At 48.0% G+C, this 22,476-nt stretch overlaps 1 long non-coding RNA gene across 1 annotated transcript; it reads left to right on the plus strand.

Moving 5' to 3' along the window:
- The first annotated feature begins 2,082 nt into the window (after nt 1-2,082).
- Nucleotides 2,083-16,439, plus strand: LOC123627738. Its single transcript, XR_006731474.1, has 3 exons — nt 2,083-2,161; nt 4,247-4,349; nt 16,408-16,439. It is a non-coding gene; the product is annotated as an uncharacterized LOC123627738 (long non-coding RNA).
- Nucleotides 16,440-22,476: the final 6,037 nt, after the last annotated feature.

Genomic DNA, 22,476 nt, shown 5'->3' on the forward strand with positions numbered 1-22,476 from the left:
CCGCGCTTCTCCCGCGCCCGCGCCGAGCCGGCGCTGAAAAGCTGCCCACTTGCGTCGCTTCCCTCCCCGCCCCTCCCCGCCCCCAGCTCTCCCCGGCTGCCCGCTGCAGGGGAGGGGTGGGGGAGCCGGCGAGGAGGAGGAGGAGGAGGAGGAGGAGGAGGTGGTGAGTGAGGGCTTTTTTTTTTTGCTTTTGCTTTTCCCAGAGCCTGTAGGACGAGTCCTAGTTTGGGGGTGCGCGCACGCGCGCCTGCAGGGAAGGAGCCGCGCTGCTGCTGGTCCCCCACGGCGAGGCTCGCTGTGCCCGCGTGGAATGCCCCAGAGACACTGCCGGAGTGGCTTAACTTCGCATCTAAGTCTCTGCTCGCCCGCCCTCCGTCCCACCCGCTCCCCTTCCCAGGCCCGGTCTCTCCGCCACCTCCTTGTCGCCTCCCACTCTCCCGCCCTCGCCCCGGCCGGGGAGGAAGATGAAAGGGAAGCCGCCCGCGCTGCGATCCGCACCGCACTGATGGATGCTCTGCACGGGGACGAGGCGGCGATCGGGGACCCAGAGGAGGGTGCGGGGGACGCAGCAGTCCCTGCCCAGCCAATGGCAGAGAGCAGAAGCAAGGAGGACGAGGAAAAGACAGTCGTGGCTTCCCCCAAATGTAGCAGCACGCGCGCAACCACGCGCGCTCTTTGGGGACAGGGGACGAGGGAGCAACACGCTGGAGAAAATCAAATCTCCAGGCTCAGCCAGAAAAATAGCACGAGGAAGGAGGAACTGAAGACTGGCTCTTAACGAGCGCCTTTGAAACAATCTCTCTTTCATTGCGTCCCCACCACGGGCTGGAAGGAGAGAGTTTTACGCCGGATCTCGTCGCGGGTTTTCCGAGACGCACGCCGCAGTGTGTGGCAACTTCGTAAAGAATGAAAAGGCAGCACAAGAAGGGGGGGGAAAGAAGGCGAAAAGGGGGACCCTGCGGAGCAAAGCCCGAGGAGGGAAGGAGGGAGGGACGGGCAGAGTTCCTGGCACCTTGGGCTGCGCGCTGAAAGGGACCCTTGAAGATGCAAATCCGAACACAACCTCAAAAATTCCCCAGTCTCCACAGGCTCTTTGATGCATCCTGTGCAGGGACTGGCGATTTAAGGAGATCCTTGTGAAAGTTACCGTGTAAGCGGAGCTGAAGTTTGAAAACACATCACATTTCGTCCCTTGGCTCTCAAACCCCCCTCGGTTGAAAATCTAGGCAACATTATTACACCCAGTACAGTGGCCACATCTGTACAACCTCAGAAGAGTAAACAGGAGACAGGAAGCAATGCAGCTCCATCTTCTTTAAGTTGGAAATAAGGAAAACCTGCAGAATCAGAGCTTTGCTCTATTATATAGAAATGGGCGGGCAAAGATCCCTCTTCCTGATGGTGAAATTGCAGGCTGCTGGACGTTGTATAAGACTGTAACAACGCTATAAATCAGTACTTAAAACTTCCCCTACCGATTGCTACTTGGGGATGAGAATTCACTGGGACGCAATTTTTAAAGCTTCATCGTTGCAAGGGTTCAGTTGGTCCCTACCGCGTGGCCAGTAGTCACATGTCAATCCTGTCTGGGAGATTGGGGTAAAATTTAAGGGCTGTCGAAGGAAGCCAGGAAAAGTAAAACATTAAATCTGCTTTAAATAGCTGACAGTGCTGTGCCTTAGAGAAGAAAAACAAAAAGAACATTCTGCTACAGTGTGTAAGAACCCCAATTTTTGTGTTTTGGGTGGTGGTAGTGGCACGCAGCTTCCCTTAAATTTAGGCACCAGTGTGAGTGGATGTCCCAGCAAGGTGACTAGGATAGCTGTGTTAGGCATTTGTACCCTCTGTTCTTAAAAGACATATGGGGAAACAAAGTTGAAAGTCCTCCCCGTAACTGTACCGATTTGACCCATAGGAAAAAAAAAAAACCTGGAAAATGCAGTTTCACAAAAGCAGCCTGAGTAGACGGGCATCTACTGCATCCCCCCCTATTTACGTGTTGAAACTCACTCGGATCCATTTTCTCCTTCACGTTAATTATCTGGACTCCCTGAGTCACGTGGCGCTCGGCTCCAGGTGTCCCGCAGATTAGGAGCTCCAGAAGATGGGAAATTCTGGAACCATAACTAGTGGGAACTGTTTGTTACAAGGGCCCTCGAGGGTAGGTAGCCGCGTTTGGCATTTTCCTGCGACTCTACTGGAAACATTGTTTCTAACGAAATCACCCAGCGCCTGGCTGCATCTGCCGGGCGGTTTGTCCTCGCGAGGGTGCGAGTGGTGCGGCCGATTGTCCCTTTAGCATCATTGCAAATCTCATGAGCTGCACTTAAAAGGGGCTTTGCTAGAAACCATGCACCCCAATTTTTTTAAAGCTTTGCTTGGGGGGCAGGGTTGACATTTTTCCACGTAAAGTCTGTCTCTCTTGGGGGGGGAAGCAAGGGGACACAGGAAGAGCGAAGGGACCCCGGGAAGACGTTCCTCCCCCCCCTTCAAGATTTGGTGCGGTTCCCGGCGGACGCACTGCTGTCCCCGGGCGGTCCCTCCGCCTGTCACCACGAGCCGCCCCAGGCTCCCAGGTCCGGGATGTGGCGGGGGCGGCCCGGGAGCATCACCGCCACCCCCCCCCGGAGGCAGGGGCCGGTTGTGCGTGTGAACCCAGCGAGCGACGGGGGCGGGGGGGGTGGTTGGCTGTTGTAGGTTCACTCCTGCAGGATGTGGGTTTCAGGGGGCGTTTTGATGTGATTGAATTGCGACCGTGAAACAATTGCTAAGGGCTGGCTGAACGGCTGTTGGTTGTTCCCCTCCCGGTGGCTTTGGTTGGTTTGGGTTGAGTTTGGGAGCGAACTTGTTTGCCATCAACACTTCCTTCTGCAACGGGCGCCGTCGCCCGCGCTGCGCCTGGGGGCGGGGGGGGGTTGGCGGCGAGGGGACCGGAGGGGCTAAGCCGAGCCCATCCCCCCGCCGGGGACAGGGGACCGCAGGGTGACCCACACCCACACCAGAAACCCCTCCTCCCCCCCGGCGATTTTGCAGCCAAATCAAGTCTGCGACCGACAGTCCAGGGAGCCCCTAATTAGAGACACGGGAGAAAAGCTTGGAGCCCCCCGTCCGCGCCCCCGCCCCGGCGTCGGGCCCCCTTTGTCCGGCCTGGACCCTCCCAGCTCCGACTTCGCTGGGATCCCGGGGACAGGCGGCGGCGGGGACCCCAGGGAGGAGGATGCTGGGGGCGAGAAGCCGGGGAGAAGGGCTAGAAAACGAATAAAGCGATTCCAGACTCGGTGCCGCGACCCCCTCCCTCGGTTTCCCGCCCCCGCGGCTCCAGGATGTCAAGGCTGCGGGCACCTTCGGTTTAACGGCCTCCGCGGAAAAAGAGAGGGGGGCGAGGGAAGTGGCAGTTTGTGTCCCAGGGGCTCCTCTGCCTCCTGCAAAGACAGACACCCTCAACCCCCCACCCCCAGCTCCGGGGTCACAGGGGAATCGTGGGACCGTGACAGTGGCGTTCCCAAATCCGGCCGCCTGCGGACGTCGGGCTTCCGCGGGGCTCCGGCGAGGGGTCTTCCCGCGCCCCGCGCCCTGCGGTGGCTTCTCCCGAGCCCGGCGTCCCGGAGCCTCGACGGGGACGGGGACTGGGGGGCGCCAGGCGCGGCCGTCCGGGAACCTGGGCCCCCTTGGTCCGCGAGGGAAGACATCCCACCCCACCGCGGGCTCCGCGCCCCGAGGCTGCCCCGAGGAAGGGGCGACAGGCGGGGGGGACGGCGACGGCACCGGGGCACGCGGCGGGGGGCGCGCGCGCAGAGGAGCGCACAGCCCTGCGCCCTCGGGGCTGGGCTCGGCCACAGGGACTCGGGCTCCCACCCGGAGGGGCGGCGCTAGGGCTGCACGGGGGACACCCCGAGTGGCGTCGGGGGACGGGAGTGACTGTGGAGGCGGGGGGGGGCGCAGGACGTGCCATGCTCTCCCTCCTGCCTGAAAACTTTTCCCCGGAGCCTGAACTTGGCGTGGGGACCCCGGGAAGCCCGGGGGCCGCGTGGACGCGACGGCCTGCAAACCCCCCCCAAATCCTGCGGGCCGGTCCCCCTCCCCCTCCCCCGGGCCGGGGGCGCGCAGAGGGGCCGCGCGCGCGCGCACCAGCCGCGCCTTGCAGCGGCCGAGGGCGGCGCCTACGCGGGCCCTGGCGCGGCGGCGGCGGGGCCTTTGAAGTCGGGGCGGCGGCGGCCGCTTTCATCCTTTCTCCTTTCCCTCGCAGGCCCCTTTGTGTGACTAAATTTGGCGAGCCCAGGGCTCCGCGCCAGGCTTTCCACGTGTGCTTCCCCAGCTCCCAGCTGAGAAGGCCAAGGGTCCTCTTCCGGGTAAGGAGACAGGGAGCGAGATCAAAGCGTTTGGGAAGCTGGATCTGCAACGGGACTCGAAAATAAAAATCAAGCCTGGACACATTCCAGTTTCTAAAGCAAAACCAACCCCTCATCAGAGAGGCCTTCTTCCCTCCGCGCCTCGCTTCGCTCTCTGCCTTGGCCTCTGTCCCCTCTGCTTCCCTGCGACCGGTCTCCAGCACAGGGCTGGCATTTGCTTTGCAGTCATTTTATTAGGGAGAATGTCTTGTTCATAATTACCGGTATGTGCAGGCGAATTTTTTCAGCCACAAATATGGGCTTATTTGAGGATGCTCCGCACTGTCTTCTGCTGACACGACACGTGGGCACGTGTTCACTGTGCACGACAGGGAGTTTTTTGTCTGCACACGATGCGGTCCCCACGTAGTTTTTCTTCCAAAGAAGTTAGATGCTGGAAAACCAGTGTGAGTTGATGTCTTTTAGCCAAGCACTCCCACTGTCGCAGTCGGTCTCCGTGATTTGAAATCCTCTGATTGATAGACACCAGGGGATCCTCTCCTACAGGCAACTAGTCAGACATGTTTGTCTTTATGGTTAGAAAACTGTAAAGTCCCCTTCTCGAATACACTTGTTGAGGGGCATGCTGCAGTTTTGGAGGTAACCGATATAAAAAGACAGCTTTGAAATCGTGTGATGCGGAGTCAGAAACCCCGGGTCGGAGGTTGTCTCTGACGCTCCCTCTCGGGCCACGAGTGACATGGGACAGGCCGTTTAACTCCTCCCAGAATCAGTTTCCTCTCTGAAAAATGGGTATAATGATAACCTACTATTAAGTGAGATAATGCATGTGAAAGTACGCACAAATGGAAGGAATTATTAGTGCACGAAGCAAACATGATCCTTCTAAGGATACCTGTTAAGTTGCAAAACCGAAAACTTGTGAAGCTTTAGGAACCCTTGCCACAGGTGCTAATGGGGATGGTGTCACAGGTCCACAGCTGTGACCGTCTCCACATCCCTAGCAGTCGTGTTACAAAGACCACCAAAGTCACCATAGCCTTTGTCACCCCAGAGGGAGTGTGTTGAGAGAACATTCTAAGGAGAGAGGGAATATGCCTTCGCTCGTGTTTATCCTGGGCTCCTGATGAATTCGTAAATGGACGAAGAAAAATGAGACTGAAAACAACGTATTTTTGTGAGGCGTTTGACAAAGCTCAACAATGGCTCTGAAAACAGCCCTAGTAGTGCGATGGCCCCATTCTCAGGGGTAATTTATATGCAGATCAAATACTCCTAACATCAGCAGTAAGAACCCGGGGGTTGGGAGAGTGACTAGAAAGGTGTATAAGAGGGATTTTGTTGAGACTGTGTGAACCCCACCAGAATCTGTGTTTTAGGATAGGTTGTGATCACATATCTCAGGCAAAGGCATCTCAAGTTACGTGCAGTAAAGATTATTGCTAGGGCTGGGTAATGATGTGAGTACCGTAGGTACCATAGGTACTTACTTAGTTAGCTGAGTGTACTTCACCTGTGATCCTTCCTAACCTAAGGTAACCCTACCAATGGAGTCATGTCCTGGGCTCAGCCTCCCAATATACTTTTTATCATGACCTAAGTACAAAGTGATGAAGGGGAGGGGTTATTCCAGTGTTCCTATATCCTTTTGCCGGGGGGCCCAAGGCTGCCCAGGGTGCAGAATCCTACAGAGATGCCCCATACATCTCTCTGGGCTGCCTCCTGCTAGCAGCAATGCCTAGCCTTTGCCCATCATGTTGAAGGGACTCTAGCAATTTCTGTTGGCACTTAGGAGGCAGCTTCTATTTTTAACATCTTTCCACAAATGCCCCAGATTAGAAGTGGATGCTGATCAAGTTCACTGGTCAACTTCAATCCTTCCTTTCACTTTTCTTTACAGATGAAGCTTTTTGAAATTTCAGAATTGGCCAAAAGGGGGAACATAGACCAAGGCACTGAGGATTCTATCTTGTTTTGGTGTGTGTGTGGGGGGGGGGGCAACGGGGAGGCTCTGAAAATACTCGTGGAAAACCTGGGTTTTTCTATTGAAGAAGATAAACTCCCTGAAGGGGAGGCACGGCCAAGGGATTTACTTGTTTTTATAAATCTGTTTCCCCAGTGACTATGGCAATGGAGGTGTTTCTCGAATTGTGGTAAATGCACCTCGTAAAATGGACGGGCTGGGTTGTATTCTCAGGCTTCCTGGGCTCTTGTCAGGATTGGGCAAAGCACCTAATCCCCGGGTTGAGGCTGGAAGCCAAAGCCACAACCTTCTCGCCTACAGGCAAGCCCAGTCCCAATTGAGCCATATGGAGATTAATGCAGAACAAGGTCATTAGTCTCATTGTTTATCCAGTTCCTCGCAGCACAGAGCTGAGTAAATTTCAGCTCCAGCGGTCGCAGGCGGCCTTTGATGTGTGCAGTCTGTGCATTCTGGTGCTCGGGGACAGCGCCTGAGCGACAGGCCACACATCCAAGGCCCAGAAAACGCAGCTCACACAAGAACAGCGGAGCGTGGAGTGGAGCAATTTTCCAGTGAGCTTCATCAAAGTAAATAAACCCACCTGGAGGGTCAGGACTGAGCCTCCTGTTTCTCACGCTGTGACTTTTGGGTTGATTTGCATTGTTTGTCCTTGGCGGTTGATTTGTATTGTTTTCACTTGAAACTGGGTAACTCACCGCTTTGAATCTTCATTTAGCTCTCAGAGGAAGGGGTTGACCTCCATAACATTTGACCTTCAGGATGCCTGCTTTTTTTTTTTTTTTTAAACGCTCTGTCCCTAAAAACAGACTCATGAAGTCAGGTTGTCTTTACTAATATACACATTTCTCCAAGACACAGCCAATTTCCAGTTCTTCCCCTAACTCTGTCTCGCTTGTGCAGCTATGCTTAGACCCAGAGCTAACAACTATGGGCGTGAATTCAAAAGCTGGAGAGAGCCAGTGCAAGTAGTTCAGGCTACACAATTGTCATCCGGCTCAACAAAACATGATTTTTTGGCAAAAGGGAAGCTAATTTGCCTTATCTGAATTTGACTTAAAGGTCCTGCGATCCCACTCTGCCAATTAACAAATCTCAAGTCCACTTTCCTTAGGTTAAATTGGCAGAAAGCGAGGGACAGAGATAAATTACTATCCTATGAAGTTAGACAGTAATTTTTGACTGCTAGTTCAGATAACCACAGACTCCCAGATATATTTTGAGGCTTGAATTATCCAGATATCTGATTTTTGCGGTTCAAATTCTCGGGATAATTTTTAGATTGTTTTACTGCAGTAGCCTCCTAACTAGTCTCTGGATTCCACTATTTTTTATTTATATATATATATTTTTTTTTTTTGAGACAGGATCTCACTCTGCCGCCCACGCTAGAGTGCTGTGGCATCATAGCTCACAGCAGCCTCAAACTCCTGGGCTCAAGCGATCCTCCTGCCTCAGACTCCAGAGTGACTGGGACTACAGGCATGCGCCACCATGCCCGGCTAATTTTTCTATTTTTTTTTTTTTTTTCTAGATACAGGGTCTTGCTCTTGCTCAGGCTGGCCTTGAAATCCTGAGGTCAAGCCATCCTCCTGCCTCAGCCTTCCAGAGTGCTGAGATTGCAGGCGTGAGCCACCATGCCCGGCCTTGGCTTCTGCTATTGCTCAGTCCCACGCATGCCCCGCGACAGTCCCTGCCTCATAGAATATCGAAAGTCATCCTGTAACACTTCCTACTTGTGGCTTCTAAGTCTCTCTGTGAACTGGTGCTTGGCTTCCTCTTGCTCACTGCTCCCAGTGTGCAAAGCACTCTGTGCACACACACACACACACACACACACACACACACACACACACACACACACACACAACTTGGTCCTTGTTGCTTCTGCCCGAAGCTCCTGGCCAGGTGGGTGTTGACAGGGCCCCTCCCCGACTTGACCCAGGTTCTGCTCAGATGACAACTTTTTCTTAGATCTTGTCATCTTAAAAATAGACACCGTTCACCCCAATTCTAGTCACTCTCTACTCTTTTATGGGCTTTGTCTTCTTTCACTGTCACTGCCTGGTGTATTTTTTTGTCCTTACAGTAGTTGTTTATTAGCTTTCTCTCCTACTGGAACAGGTTCCATGAGGGCAGGGACTTTGTTATGTCGTATCCTCACTGCCTGCAACAGGTCTTGGTGCATCGAAAATATACTAGGAAGGTGTTTGGGATGAGTATTTAACACAGCCTTTGAACCCTCAGTTTCCTTCTCTGCAATACCTCCCTTATGGGAGATAAGAAATAATTGATATAAAATTACCTGGGCCGGGCGTGGTGGCTCACGCCTGTAATCGTAGCACTCTGGGAGGCCGAGGCGGGAGGATCACTCGAGGTCAGGAGTTCGAGGCCACCCTGAACAAGAGCGAGACCCCGTCTCTACTAAAAATAGAAAGAAATTAGCTGGACAACTAAAAATATATATAGAAAAAAATTAGCCAGGCATGGTGGTGCATGCCTGTAGTCCCAGCTACTCGGGAGGCTGAGGCAGGAGGATCGTTTGAGCCCAGGAGTTGAGGTTGCTGTGAGCGAGGCTGACGCCACGGCACTCACTCTAGCCCGGGCAACAGAGCGAGACTCTGTCTCAAAAATAAAAACAAAAAACAAAACTACCTGGCACTCAGTGAGTGGGAACTATGATTGTATAGGTCAGCACTGCCCATAGAAATATAATGCAGGTCACGTATGTAATTTTAAATTAAAAAGCTAGAAAGAAAGATTCATTTTAATAATACATTTTATTCAACCTAAATGTTGAAATCATTACCACTGTAACATATAATCATAAAAAAACTTATTAATGAAGATTTCACATTCTTTTTTCACATTTAATGTTTGAAATCCAGTGCAGTTTGTGTACAGCACACGATGGCTCACACTTGCCACATTGTGAAGTTTCGCTGGAAGGTACAGCCAGAGGCTGCTGTATTAGTGCAGCTACAGTCGGTCAGCTCCTCAGTGACAAGTTTTTGTCTGATTCGTCTTTGTACCCCCCATAGTGACTCGCATATTTCCCTCAAAACAGTGGAAGATCAAAAATGCATTAGAGAATATCACAGCACTATGTTCTTATACACTATTTTTCATGACAAAGACAGAGTTTCAACTTTCTGGAGTGTGAATTAAATCTTTGTGAGCTACCTGGAGATTATAGTCATCGTTTGAAGCACACTGCAACGGTGCCTTGCCCATAGTAGATGTGCAGTGAGTAGCCGTGTTCCAAGCGTGTTGCCGAATGGCTTGGGTATTTTTTGTGCATTCAAAATCACAGATTTACCCTTGACCTTTAGGAAATATGGAAGTTGAAGATTTTTCTGTATTATGTTTTCTAGAATAACTTTCTCCTGTCTGTGTAGCCGCCAGACTCGCAGTTTGCTGTAAGAGTCACGAAGGATCAAAGGTTTCTCAAGACATAGGAGACGTGGGGATGGCCCAGTGCCACTGCAGACTTTGTTTCAGGCACAAGTCCTCAGCTGCTGCTCAGCACACTCCGACCAGACAGTGAGTGAGTCTACTGTCTCCTGTGCTTGGAGTTTTCACCAAAGTACCTTAATTAGGGCATTTACCTTCGGCCTGGGCAAAAGCTTTATGTTGCAAAAGTCAGTCCTCCCCCATTTCAGAGATTTAAACCCCCGATGCAATAAGAGGATGAAAGTGAACAAAAGAGAGCAAGGGCCATTTCCTGGAATAAATGGGTAAAGAATCTTCTAGTAAGAGATCTACCTCCAAGGCCTTGATGTGCTTTTATGTTAGAGAAGCATTCCTTGGAATTCAGCACCTGGACACGTTATCCTTTGCGGTGACTTTAAAACCGACCTATAGCTTCTTTCACCCAAAGTACAGAAAGTTTAAGGATCAAGCTTATGCCGCCTGCAAAGTGAGGGGTGTTTAAGAGAAAAAGTTAAGTGTGTTAATGATCGCTGAAATTATTTTGCCAACAAGAACGCTACAAATATATTCAAAAGGCTCTCGGTGAGATATTCAAAGAAGTATTTTTTTTTTAACTTTGGTCTAACTCTACATATTATTTATCAGAGTGTAAACTCTAGGGGAACAGGGGCCCCATCGTGTTCACCACAGTGTGCCTGGGGTCTAGAACAATTCCTGGCACACAGTAGGCACTTTGGGAACTTAGTCAGTATCTGTTGACCACATCTAGAAGGACAGATGCTAAACTACTGACAGTCCTCTCCAAACAGCAGAGCCACGAGTGATTTTTATTTTCTTCTTTGTGTTTGTAAAGAAATTCAAATGCAATGAGACAGCGTTATTCAAGTAGTAAGATAAACATTTAAATACAATATCATAAGAAATGTTTTTAAAACAACAGAGCTGATCCCAGGGTATTTTGACAACAGGCACAAGAGCAGCGAGGAGCTAGGAGCAGTGTCACAGCCGGGGCATCGTTGGGGACACAATGTCAGGGCCACCTGGTGGACACACAGACGTTAATACAAAGGGGTTGTGGGAGTTGATGGCAATCAGAAAGGTGGGTCTTTTTTTAAAAGGTAAAATTTAAACACAAGACATGCACAGGTCTGAAGTGTACCATTCAATGTGTTTTGATTAATATATGCAGCTGTAAAGCCATCACTCCAATCAACATACAGAACATTTCAATCACCCCAAAATTTCCCCTGTGAGATGAACATTTGTTTTTTTTTTTTTGAGATAGAGTCTCGCTCTGTCACCCTGGGTAGAGTGCAGTGGCATCATCACAGCTCACAGCAACCTCCAACTCCTGGGCTCAAGCGATCCTCCTGCCTCAGCCTCCCGGGTAGCTGGGACTACAGGCATGCGCCACCATGCCCGGCTAATTTTTCTATTTTTAGTAGAGACGGGGTCTCGCTCTTGCTCAGGCTGGTCTCGAACTCCTGACCTCGAGCGATCCTCCCGCCTCGGCCTCCCAGAGTGCTGGGATGACAGGCCTGAGCCACCGCGCCCAGTGGAGATGAACTTGTTTCGAAGCAACTTTTTAAGCTGCATTTTTGGTGAAATGTCACTTGTTGTTAGTGCGCTGTTTTCTCTTGCTGGCTGCTGTGGACATATTCCTTCAACTCCCTGCGACTTTCTCCATCTGAAAAACTTGTCAGCTTAGAGTCTGACTTTCCAGGAAATATGCTAATCCCGTCAACGTCCAACAGGAAGGAGAGAAATAAATAGAACTCAGGTTTTGAGGTTGACTATCAATGTGCTGAATTGAAACACAGACCCAGCAGATGTAGCAAAATGATTTGTACTGTGAGTTGCTTTTCAGGGTAACAGATGCAATGACATCTGTGGTCCCAATAGACACAGCAGTCAGAAGAGGTCTTGGCTGCTCGTTGGGGCAGGGGGCCATGGGAACAAGTGACGATGGAGCGATTTCCAGCTCTGTGCCAGAGACTCGGGAACGCAGGGCCCTTGGGTGGGTGCAGAAACACGGGAGAGGAAGACCATGGATCCCAGGCTTGGCATCCCCCCGGGCTCTGTCTGCTCTTGTCCACCACACACATGCAGTTAAACACAGCCAACAAGAACATCTCTGGCTGCGGCACAAAATTGTACTTCTTGTAGAAAAGAGAGCATTTCCTGAATTTCTTGTATGGGAAGTGTTAAAAAAACACAGACAGGACGTAGTCTGACGTTTTTCCCCTTCATTGTGAAATAACTGAAGTTCCTCTCTCTCTCTCTTTCTCTCTCCCTCTCTCTCTCTCTCTAAGATAAACCTCGCCTTTCAGGAGGGGCAGAATTTAATCAACTTACATATAGGGTTCAAAGCTCCATGCCATAACAGTTCTGCTCAAGAAAGAGGTCAAAATTGGCCCAAAGAGGACTACAGAATGGATTGTAGCCTGGCTCAGGTCATACAATTTGCTAGGGAGGTGTCAGAGCTTCTTGGATGACTGGTAGTCCCCAAAGACGTTGCATGCTGGGAGGGAAATATAAACAATAATAGGAAAGCAACGTTAAGGATCTGCTCCAAGTGTGGCTGCAAAACTCTCCCTGGCTGCCAGCTCTGCACCTTGCCCTCGCTCCTGTTCCCAGGTGGATTCTGTCCCTCCCCCTTTCTCTGGGACCCTGCCAGGTGTGACATCACTTGATCACCTGTTTCCACCCCTGTGCTAGGAGGATTCCATAGTGTGACCCCTGAAAATGGAGGGAATTAGAACCGATAGGAAAAGTCATTTGGTGCCCTAAGTGGTGAATCGGTTTGCCAGCAAGTTACCCAGGCAAGAAACACCTTCGCATAGCAGCCACGTGAGTTAGAAATATTAAGTGAGCTGACAATTAAAACAAAAAGGATTAATTTCTGTGAGAAGACCCGCCGGACAGAGAGCAGTAATATAAATTATAATCTCAGAAGTTAAGGAGGAGGAGTTTACAGAATCACTCAATATTTTCTTTTGTCTCCTTCCTTCACTTGTAAACCAAGATAGGTGTGTTTTTGTTTTCTACCCGAGACTTAGTGCTCTGTGATTAATTATATTTATTATCCTAATAACAGCAACAATGATCTTTAAATGAAAATCACTGTCATTTTTTTTTGTTTTTTGGTTACTGAAATGGAAAAAAATGTTGCAAATCATAACGGACATTGTACATTAGTTACTAGGAGTATCTCACTTACTATGGATGATTTCAAAAAAAAAAAAACCTATTGTGTTTCACTGACTGCTTCAAGTAAATGACATTTTCTGCCTCTCATATTTGAATACAAGGCTGTTATCTTAGGGTTCCCAGCATTGTGGAAGAAACAGTTCATGGAAGTAACTGTTTCAGCCGTAACGTGTCTTTCTGCTCCTTTTTTATTGAAGAAGAAAAAGAAAGAAAAGAAAAGAAAACAAAACAATAATAATTATATTTCTAGCCCGGGACTATGATCCTGGGAATCAAACTCTTGCCCTTGCTTTTCAAATAATCATGGGATGAGTGATATCCTATTTCCTCGTAGTTCCTTCTAGTTTTAATGAGACCAAAGAGGAGTTTGCAATCAAATAAGAGGAGTATTGCAGACATCACAGCTAATTTATGCAGTTAAAAACTCAGGATAGTATTCGGATCCGACCAAGAACACGACATAAGGTTTAATTTAAAAGGAAAGACGGGGAGATTTCTCTTTTCATTTTGGTAACTGAATTTACACTGTGCCATAGCTCAGTGATTAGCTGCAAGCCTCACTGTGAGCGCCGATGAAGTGTTCTTCCATCCGCTTGGTACTGGATTAAATAGAACTGACTCCATCACTCCACTTGGAGATCATGCAAAAGCAGTGTGTTCCTCTTTTTCTTTCTGCTATCTCCCTTTTCCTATCTTCCAGATCTCTGGTGCCTCACCAGAAGATAACAGAGAAGACCAGAAGAGAACAGCCTCACTGACTTACATAAAACAACTCACTTACTTACCATAGACACCGCAGATGCGGTATATCCATTGTATAGACTACATACACACACTCTAGCACGTAGCCGGTATTTTGTTTATATAAAAAGTAGAGACTTCAACCAGTCATTTAGCAAACTTAGGCAACATCCTTTAACTGTCGAAGAAACACTGTTTTTTTTCTTTTTGAACCCAAATTAATCTGTTAATTAAATGGAACAGCGCTAATATGCAATTATACCTTATTTTGTCAGGGAAATCATTAGATGTTTCTTCAGCTTCCAGGCACTGAGTGCTGGAATCACAGGCACAAAAAGGGGAGCAGATGAACACACATTCCTCGTCTCCCACTCTGTCTTGAACACACCCCGGATGCGCTTTTTGTCCCAGCTCTTGGCCAAAACCGCTGAATCCTGTGGTCAGTTCTCAACCCCCTTCCTTGACCCATCGTGGGCATTTGATGTGATCAATCACACTTTCCTGCCCTGCTTCCAGGATGCCGTTTGCTCCTGGCTCTTTCCTGATCTCCTGGGCCGATCCTTGGCCTCCTTGGCATGGTCATGACCTTCCCCTTGACCCCTAGCTGGTGGGGCACCCCTGTGGGAAAGCCTCTCACGCCCTTCTCTCTTCTGTCTCATTCATTCCCTTGGTGACTTCATCTCCTCTCATGCCTTCAAACACAATGTCCCTGCTAACAGCTCCCAGAGGGGTATCTTTGACCTTGACCTTGACCTAGCCCCGATTTATAGACTTGCATATCCAACTACCTACGGACTTCTCCATGTGGAGGTCTGGTGGGTGTCTAAAACCCACCCTCTGAGCTTTCCCCATATCTGCTCCGCCATGGTGTCCTCCATCTTGGGCCATGGTGGGTCTGCTCTCCCAGCCGCTCAGGCCAAAAGTCTCAGGCCACCGGTCACCCCCTGTCTTCCCCTCCTCCATCCAATGTGTCGACACCTTCTTTGCCTGAGCCAGCTGCTTCTCACCAACCCAGTTCAAGGTGCCATCGCTTTTCAGCTGGACGTTGACAGTAGCCTCCCTGTCCCTGCCTCGCTGTCCCTGCCTCTTGTCCTCAAGGCTGCCAGCATGATCCTCTTAAGCCTGAGCCAGATCATGTCTGTCCTTTGCTCAGAACTCCTGAGTAGGTCACCGTCCACAGCATCCCGCAGCATCCTCATGGTCCGCACTCCCTCTTACTCCTCTGACCTCATCTCTCGCTCTTCCCTCTGCGCACTCTGCACCAGCCATGTGAGTTTTCTCCTTGTGTCAAATCTCAGGCACGTTCTTCCCTGGGGACTTCGCAAAGGCTGTGTCCTCTCTCTGTAGTAACCTTTCCCCGGGTCCCCACGTGCTTACTCCTCACCTTCCTGGGGTCTTTCCAAATACCCCTTTGTCAGTGAGGTCTTCTCTGATCACCCCGGTTAAAAGCGTAACTCTTCCCCCGGCCACTGGTACTCCCTGTCCGCTTTCCTCACTTTGCGGTGCTTGTCACCGGCTTACATCTGTATGTTTTATTCACTCATTTATTGACTGTCTTCCCCTGCTGAATGCAGTTCTCTGGAGGAAAGGGATTTTTTTTATTTATTATTATTATTTTTTTATTTCAGCTTATTATGGGGGGTACAAAAGTTCAGGTTATATATATTGCCCATGCCCCCCCATCCCCCCCCGAGAGGAAAGGGATTTTTGTCTATTTCCTTCATTGCTGTATATTTAGACACCCGGAACAGTTCCTGACACATAGGTAGAGCCAAATAAACGTTTGTTGAATGAAAGAATACCTACCTTCAAAAATACATAATACATACAAGTATGGTAGCATATTGTACCTATTTAATAGCTACTTCATCCTCTGTTATAGTAGTGATTCCCAAAGTGGGTATAGCTTGATATTTATAAATAATAAATCATATTTTAAACAAGTCAGGGAAGCTGTCAATTGAAGGAATTTGATGGTCTTTTTATAAGGGTAAAAATTCTTTTTAAAAGAGACCAATTAGGTTGGGCACGGTGGCTCACGCCCGTATTCCCAGCACTCTGGGAGGCTGATGCAGGAGGACTGCTGGAGACTAGGAGTTTGAGATCAGCCTGGACAACATAGCAAGACCCTGTCTACAAAAAAAATTTTTTTTTTTTAATTAGCCAGGCATGGTGGCACACACCTGTAATCCCAGGTACTCGGGAGGCTGAGACAGAAGAATCGCTTGAGCCCAGGAGTTGGAGGTTGCAGTGAGCTGTGATTGCACGACTACACTCTAGTCTGGGTGTAGTCAAAAAACAGTGACCAATGATTCTCTCATTTGTCTATGTTGTCAATGCGGATTTTCATCTTAATGACTTACTTCTATTGAGAAGAATTTTTCAGACAAGTCTATTGGGCAGGCAGATGGGATGAGGCTATTTGTAACTGATAGGGAGAAAAGTAAACAAAATATCTTAAAAGGGCTGCTCTTCAGTGGCCTGGTGTGGAGGAACGAGGCCAGGCCCCTCAGCACAGCTGGGCGAGGCCCTGTCCCTGCGGAGCTGTCTCAGGCTTCACAGAGTTAAGAGAAATCTTCAAGGCGGAGCCTCAGCTCGGTGGTGTGGCCGATGGTCTTGAGTGATTTGCAGACCCGGCAGTACATTCCTTTGACTCAAATGATGAGAAACCCATTTCCTTTTCTGTTCTTTCAGTTTCAGTTCAGTACCTGTCACAGCCTCTGTTGGAGCCTTGCCCGTGTCTCTCCACCTTCATCGAGTCTGCCAGACCCCAGCTGCAGCACGCTTTGCTGCCCACAAAGCACCCCAGGCATGCTGGGGAATTAACGTCCCCGGGCACCGGCCTTCACAGTTGGTAGTGTGAATACCGCCCCCCCCCCCCCCAGAGCTTCCCCAGTGGGACAAGCTAGCTCTTCTCTCCCAGAGTGAGAACTGGCTCAAGAACACACATCATGCGTTGGCTCCCTTCCCTTTTCTACCTCACTCCCCAACGCCCATCTGGGTGTGTTTCCCTTGTTCCCCCCCACACATTTCAAGTAAACTCCTTGCACCCAAATCGTAGTTTGCTTCTGGGAAAATTCACACTATTACTAAGGCAGCACCTGTAAGTCTTGAACCACTTCTAGCGCTTGTTAATTTATTTCCCTTTTGCCCAGAGAGCTAGATCAGGCCTCAGGCTACAAACCTTGGGGTGTTGACAGCATCTTGCTGGAATGACTCCGGGGTGTATTTTTTTTTTTTTGGTCTTCATCATATTTATTTGTTGGTTGTCCTCTATTTCTTGTGACAGTGATTTTTCTATTTGCTGTTGTGATACCATTGAAATAGCTGCTTTGAAGAGAATGCTTAGCAAAGAACAGAACCGGTGGTGAACGGGCTTGGAGAAAATCACAGACTCAAATGGCTGAAGTTTGGGGACCAGCCTCCCGTGTGGCTCCTCATCACACATGCAGGACAGGAGGGAAGGAATGAAGATGACATCTGGTTTTGGCTCATGTTAATGAGGTTGCATTTACAGTTTGTCGGGGGGACCTTCTGGGTATAATTTTGGGGGCACGATGAGTCGGACACGGCTCTGTGGGATCTTTGGGAGGACCAGGGAGTGTCACGCTGTGCTCCTCGGGGGCCCTTTTGGGACGGGAAGCAGGGACACACAGCGGCTGTGCCATCTCATGCCACGTTCCCCATAAAGCTGCTGTCATTTTACTTTAAATGCTGGAGCAGGTCGGATAAACTTGCTTCCTCTGTGTAACTGAAAAATGTTTCCATCTGGAATAGCTCACCTGCTCTTTCTCCCCCACCTCTGAGCTCTTTCCTAGGAGCAGAAGGAAATGTCAGTCACCTATGGGCGCGACACCTTGAAGTGGCAGTTGCTGACACTGTTACATTTCCTTCCTGTTCTTTCCTGATAACATCTACAAAACTTTGTACCGAACCCGCTGCCCTGCGGCTCTGTCCCGATGACCACGCAGAGCAAAGCTCATCCTCGCTCGAGTCAATGTCATGCAGGTGGCTTGCGGCTGAGCTGCCATCTGGAACCTGTGTCCTGCGCTGCCGCTGGGGGAGGACATTGAAGACAAGGACTGAGTCGACGGTTATGTCCCTTGCAGTCCCTGGCACGGGGCGGCCCCATGGTTCGTCCATGCACACGTGTCTCTGAGTAAGTGAGCAAGACAGTGGTGTTGAACTGGACTATGAATTAACCTCGGCCACTTCTCCCCGTGCACGCTCTGCAAGACATGCCCAAGGGCAGATAAAGGACCATAGAAGAGTTTGCAAAGGTGGGCAGTTCACATCCACCTGGGAGAATCCGCCCCGGAGCAGATTGTCAGGATCCTTTTAAAGTCCTTTGCCAAGTTCATTACCCAAGAGCATGTCCCCAGGGACAACGACTCTGTCCCTGAACAAAAGCGCAGGCCAAGGCCCTGGGGTGGGGATTGCACCTCAGGGAAACACAGAGCTGGAAGTCAAGCCAGTAGCAAGGTGTGAGAGCCGTGGTGTGCAGGTCTGGGTGGAAAGCTGCCGCTTCCCGGGACTCTGAGCCTGGGAGCTGTATGTGTGTGTGCATATGTGCATGTGTGTGTGTGCACATGTGTGTGTGTGCATGAGGGGGGCGTGTCTCCAAGTGAAGCACGGCTAATGGAGGACGGTGAGGCCTGGCCAGGTCAGGGCTTCCAAGGGTACCGATAGTTTGTGTTGAACCCCCAGTTCAGGGCTGGGGGTTGGGGGGAGCAGAGGTTCTCACAGCTCCTGTAAATGTTCAGGAGAAGTGAGACTGTGGCAGGGGAAACTGGCAGAGGAAATGGGGGTCTAGCCCCCTCTCGCCAGGAAGCATGGGTCGGGGCCATAGTAGCACTTTTGAGCCCAAGGAAAGAATGAAAAAAAAATCAGTATTTGCTTAAGTCAGTTTTTTAAAATGTGCGTGAACGCACTCCAGGGCTGCAGAGAGGGAGAGGAGTCCTCATTCCTCCCCAGAGGAATTGATATTGCAGTAGTGGGAGGTCAATATGTTCATATAAACACAAAAACAACCTACTACGGCATGTGCAATTCTGGGCAGACCCACTATGGGCCACCATGATGGATACGTTATTGCACCCAGTCGTCATAGCAACCCAGGGACGTAGACATACTGTCTTCCTCTTGCCCAAGACAAAACTGAATTGTACCCATAAGAGGGTTGCATGGTCTGTCTGATGCCAAAATGCATCCCATTCTAGCACAGCCTGCATTTAAGGGGTAAATGAAACTCCTGTTGAAAGTGTGTTATGCAAACATGGAGCGGATCATATCATATGATTATATATACCCCTAGCACTGCCGGTGCTTAGAGATAATTGGAAACCGAACTTGGACAGGTTGCTATTGGGGCCTTGAAGGCTTCCTGCCAAACAAACAGCGTTATTTTTTAGTATTCAGGATTCGGGCCGCATAAGCACTTTGATCTAAAATTTTTCAGTAGACAAAGAATGAGTATTTATTGTTTTTATGAGCATTTTTTTTTTGTATGAAACAAATTTGGGGGAGCGGGAAGGAATAAATATCTGGGACAGCAAACATTTAAATGCCAGGAGTTAATTTTACTTTGCTACCTTGATTTACAATGGTCACATCTGGGTGGAGTGCCAAAAAGAAGGAACACTCTTTTGTTCTTGTTTTATTTAGAATTTCTAAAGTCTAAAGGAATGTTTTTATGGCAAGTACGTAGAGTCACGGAAAAAAAAAAAAAAAACCCTGAGGATTTAAATGCCATCATAGAAGTTCAACCTCCCGGTGCTAAATGAGCAAAGGATATTCTATGGCAGCTTTCTTTTGAAGCTTTCCCTAATTTTGTTTTGTTCTTAAAATAACTTCCAACCCCAAATTTGTTGTCACCAAAAAAAAAAGAGGGCAAAGGAGTGTTTTAAAAAGGGGGAACCAGTAAAAAGAAGGTAAAGCTCCAGGTGAGTAGACCCGGGACATCATAGAGTGACAATGGGGTGACCATGGGGTGGTTGGGTGGTGGGGACAGTAGGTGTACCACAGACTAGAGGATTTTATCTGGATGACTCAGAGGGTTCATCTAATGCAGCATGAACTGCTTGGTCCTTTGCCTGCATAGATCTGGCCTGGAATGACTAAACCGCCACCAGCCTCAGACTCTTAAGAACCTAAAATCCTAAAAATCACAGTTAGAGCTGATGTGATGTTTAACGAGAGTCATCTGGAGGGAAATCATCCGACAGGCTCAGGAGGCACAAACACCACCAGCTCTTAATGTCTCTCGAACATACCATTCGCCTTGATCAGATGTTATTTTCAGGAAAGAAAATAGTCTTGTCTCCGGGGCTGTACCACACTAAAAATTGTTCTGAAATTTTAAAATACTCCCAAGTTTCCTAATCAGCCTGGAGTGTTCAAAGGGAAGGAAAAGAAAAAAACAAAAACCCCCAGACAGCTCGTGTTTTTCAGGGCCTATTGTTTTATTTCAAATTCGATTTTGCTTCTGTTTTATTTGGTTTACATCATTATCACAAGCAGAATGGTGTAGCTATGGCGATGCCGAGAGAATCCGTGGTGTCATGCTCTGGGTGGCAGTGCCATGGGTGGATGTCACCCAGCCAGGCAAGGAGGAAGATGACATCAAAGAACCTGAAGAGAGAGCACATTTACTTTTCTGATTCAAATTGCTTTGTTTGGAAAAGAGTAAACACAATTACCTTAACAACCGAGCTGGGAGGCTTTGAGGGTTTAAGGCGACATTGTTTTCCTGGGGAGAAGACAGAGACTGCTTAGGACCCGGGGAGAGGGGCCCCCCCAACAGCCAGGTGGCTTTATTTGTTTTCCCTTTCTTCTCTTTTCAGAAAAGAGTTTGGGTAGTTCTGGAGCCTTTGATTGAGTTCCTTAAAAAAAATTAGCGTTGTTGGTTTTCCTTATTTAGAAATGGAATTGATTTTGTTATTTAAAAAAATTAGGCAGAAGAGAAAACCTATAAAGAAAGTCCCATCACCAAGCCTCCTCCAACCCCCTGACCATACTGTTCCCTACACAGATTTTATATCCATTTTTACAGGTGCACACACGCCCCAAATGACAGCACGCCATTCATTCATTGATTCATCGTTTGCCTTTTTAACTTAATATATCCCAGAAGCCTTTCACTCTCAGTCCCTGTAGACTTGCTTCCTTCTTTTTACCTGTAGCATAATATTCCATCATCTAGCCGTTCCCTAGTTTATTTAACCTGCCCTCTGTGGATGGATACTGAGGTAGTTTCGAATCTGTCGCTATAACCTACAATGTGGCAATTAATATTCTTGTGCACGTGTGATTTTTGCAATTATGAGAATGTAGCTGGAGGGTCAATAATTAGAATTATTGATAGGTCAAAAGCTATGAGCATTTGTGGTTCTGATTGAAATTTGATTGCCAAATTGTTTTCCATAAAGATCGTACCGATTTGTACTCCCATCACCCATATATGAGAGCGCCTGTTTCCTCACACTCTTGATAACACAGTGTGATCGCAAACTTCTGCGTCTTTGCCAGGCTGGAAGGTGAATATTCTGCCCCCGTGTACTTTAACATGTACTTATATAAGTAAGGATAACCACTTTTGCAAAAGTTTAAAGATATCTTTGTATTTCCTATTCTGCAAACTATGTTTATATCCTTTGCTCGTTTTTCTGTTGGGTCATTTTTTTCTTATTGATTCTCCACAGCTCTTTATATATTAATAACATTAGTATTTTTTTCAGGGATATGAATTACAAACATATTTACCAGCTTGCTGTGCGTATTTTACTTTGTTTACGTTCCCCCCTCCCCATGCAGAAAGCTTTTATGTCATCAGATATCTATTTCTTATCTTTTATGACTTAAGGGTTTTATATTATACTTAAAGAGGATTTTCCTCAAATACATTATTTTTAAAAAGACTTCTATGTTTTTTTATGTGCTTTGTCTATGAATTCATATTTAAAACATCTGGAATTTATTTTAGTGGAATGTATGATGTAAAACAGCTTTAGTGATATTTTCCTTATCATCATCTGCTTGCCTCAATACCATTTATTGAATAAAACATCTTTTCATTAACGATTTAAGAAATTAGTATTATATATTAAATTAACTCACAAATTTAGGTCTATTTCTGGACATTGTGTTTTATTCCATGGGTCAGTTTGTTTAGTCACACACCGGTACCACTCTGTTTTAAAAACTCTATTTTTATTATGTATTTTAAAATCAGACAGAGCTTTCTCCCTCCTATTAGTACTAATTTTCTGAATTTTCATGGCTTCTTTTGCTTACTTGTAGATGTTGAAATCATCTTGTTTAGTTCCAATACAAAAATACTGTTCAATTTTTTGTTGGAAACATGTTAAATTTACCGATTGATATAGGGAAACCTAACATGTTGGGGTAAGTCTTTATTTAAGAACATGGTATTTTTTGCTACCTTTTTTTCATTCTTCTTTTGTGTCTAGCGGCAGATTCTTTTAATACCCATCCCACAAAGAGAATCCATCCTAATGAAGTACTCACAGGAGGATAAAAGCTCACTGGAGAATTAGTTACTCAGGCAAATCAAGATTTCAGCCTAACTGATGCATATTTCTAATCTTTGAGAATCATTTTTCTATTTACTGAAATATACACAGTCGATGATTTTATACCATATTAGTAACATGTAAAAACATGTCAAACATTTGCAAAATTATCCTGCATGGTTTTCCTCTGTAGATACAAGAGACTAGAAAGATGATTTCCTGGCCTCCAAAA

Source organism: Lemur catta, chromosome 26, assembly GCF_020740605.2.
Source record: "Lemur catta isolate mLemCat1 chromosome 26, mLemCat1.pri, whole genome shotgun sequence".
Classification (NCBI taxonomy): Eukaryota; Metazoa; Chordata; class Mammalia; order Primates; family Lemuridae; genus Lemur; species Lemur catta.